Here is a 2,620-nt window from a genome sequence, read left to right on the forward strand (position 1 = left end):
TTGTGTGAATACCTGTATTTGACTTGGCAATGGTGTGTTGCCATCCTCTGCAGAGCTAAGAGTGGAAGGGAAAGAAGCAGCACTAGAAGCCTGTGCACGTGCTGACAAGGAGTATGCTGATAGAGGGAGAAAGAGTGATCCTTGTCCTCCAGTATCCGGTCACAGGCTGGGGACAGGTACATGACAGCCTGGGCAATAATGGCAGCCAATCAAAGTGGAAGGCCAAGAACATCTAGTGCTGTAAAGGAAGTACTACAGGGGACGGTTCTGATTTGAATTGATTGAAAGGTATTGCAGCAAAAGCTGCTTTTATTCGTTTTTTTGACTCCATGAAAGTACCCTAGAGCCTTAACAGGATTGTTAAGTGTTACTTTAAACAGGCTGCTCGCAGTCTTTCAGTCAGATTCAAGTAGCGCTGAAGCTTTCTGACAGTGGCTTGTTTAAAGCGGCACCGTTATCATGATCTGTGTTTAAAGTAAAAGATTAAATTGTGGGCGGGCAGGCAGGCACTATATTGCAGAAGAAACAGGTGGTTTTCTTTCTGCAATACAACAAACTTGCCAGACTGTTCTCAGCATTCTTCAGAATTTACGGCACGGTTAGCGTCCAGAACGCACTGGAACGCAGAATTAAAGCGTTATTGGTCAGAAGGGGGCGTGGTGGTGCCATTTATGTCAGTGACACCACAGCCACAACTCCCGCAGTGCGTTCGCCCACAACAGAAAGCATAGTATGCCCATGGTCAGGTGCGATCCAAAAAATAGTGCATGCACCCAGAACTCGGGAGGCTTTAGTTCTGCGATCCATTGCGTTCCGGAACGCACTGGATATGGTGTGAACCAGCCCTTAAGGCGCTGCCACCAAACTGAATGTTGCAATAAAATCTATCTCCGTAAAATGGAAAGTAAATACCTCTCCTGCCACCCACACTGCTGCTGGGTGAGAAGTCAATGGCTGAGGTTTCTTCAGAAACTGACACTTCCAGCAGTATCTATCTTCTGTCCCCCCGCAGAACTCAATGGTTCCTTCCACCAGCCCCTACTTCAATACATGACAAAGCAGTGAGGAGGAACCAGTTAGCACTGCGAGGATGAGGAGATAGATAATCCTGGAAGTGTCAGTTTCTGGAAAATGGCCAGCGATTCCTCCTAAACACAACAGGGGTTTGACGGTGTAGGTGGTATGAGAAGTAGTTACAGCTTTTATTAGGACTCCTAGTTTGGTGACAGAGCCAATTTAAAAGGAGAATTTTAAAAGGAGAATCTGAGCCGACGTGTGACAATTAAACTCTCACAGGTCGGCTCAGTAGATCGGGAAGTGAGCGAACACATACTGTCGCTCGCTCACTTCTCGATCTATCCTTGCAGAGAGCCGTGACTGTCACTTACGGCTCTTTGCAGTGATTCCCCCCCCTCCCCTGTCCGATCCTCCAGCGCTGACTGGCAGAACGGACAGGGGAGGGGGCGGGTGCAGCTGGCTCTGCCTCTAGATAGGCAGAGCCAGCTGTCAATCCCACAGCTGGGTGGATCTCGACAGCTATGTCGGGATCCGTTCCGACTGCAGGGTCTCAGTATACCACGAGCTATACTGAGCTTTGGGTCACGGGAGAACGCTGGTTTGTGTTCTCCCGTGACCCTTAGGAAAAACTCCTCGCGACAGTTGATAATGCAATCAGAGGCTTGTACAATGTTGTTTTAAAATGTTATCAGGTTTTTATACTGGATTCTGGAATAAAATGGAGTTTCTCAAACGAAAACCACATTCACTGTTAGCATTTCTTTTTCAAGAACAATTTTCCATCCTGCTCCTTCGATATGATTCATCACCGTGGTTGAAAACAATTGTCGATTGCAGAAAACAGAGCAAACATTCCAAACACAAATTTCTATCGATGTATGCTTTAACGCTGAACTCCAGGATAGGCAATATTGTCTTAATCCAAGAGGGACATTATTATTACTTTAAGCTTTGTGTATTCTACCAGCTCTGTGCAGTAATCCAGTTGTCGACTGGTCACCGCTGCTCTCTCACCATGTGTAGGATGACTGGTCTGGTCTCTGCCCCTTCTGACAGCAAGTAGTGGGTGGAGCCTGCTGGGACCCTCCCGCAACTCTGCTCAAGCTATGGACAACACAGTGATGATGTCACTGCTACTTCTACATGGTACTACCTGGGTTTATAAAGGCTTGTGGCGCACAGTGCACCTTTATGACCCCAAAGGAATATATTTAAAACAACATTTTGTGTGTCTGGGCTGCTTGAAGCTTGTCAGATGCTTTGCAAAAGCCTGCTGTATATACTGCTGGGCAATGGCTAATGATGGAGGAGGAGAGGCCGAATACCTCCAATACATGGGCCTAATGAGACAACTAGGAGGAGTAATTGGGATGAAATAGTGACAAGTGAAGGACAGAGGGAGGAGCAGTGAAGGATGCAGGAGATTACGGTAAATAAAGATCGCAGAGGGATTAGGCAGAAATAAGAGGCTGTGCAGAACACGGGCAGCATGGCAGCTTTGTGCACAGGCTGGCCATACAGGAGATCAGGGTTGACACGGAGAAGGCTGGAGGTGAAGGCTGAGCTCAGTGGGTGGAGGACAAGAACGAGGAGGCGTCTCCGG

The 2,620-nt window shown here is 47.7% G+C and overlaps 1 protein-coding gene across 1 annotated transcript in view; it reads right to left on the reverse strand.

The window, feature by feature from the left end:
- SKA2 (spindle and kinetochore associated complex subunit 2) overlaps window positions 1–2,620 on the reverse strand; it is a 23,573-nt gene that overhangs the window by 20,531 nt on the left and 422 nt on the right. The gene's annotated exons all lie outside the window — the stretch shown is intronic.

Source organism: Nanorana parkeri, unplaced genomic scaffold (assembly GCF_000935625.1).
Source record: "Nanorana parkeri isolate BGI_ZX_2015 unplaced genomic scaffold, ASM93562v1 scaffold539, whole genome shotgun sequence".
NCBI classification, from domain to species: domain Eukaryota; kingdom Metazoa; phylum Chordata; class Amphibia; order Anura; family Dicroglossidae; genus Nanorana; species Nanorana parkeri.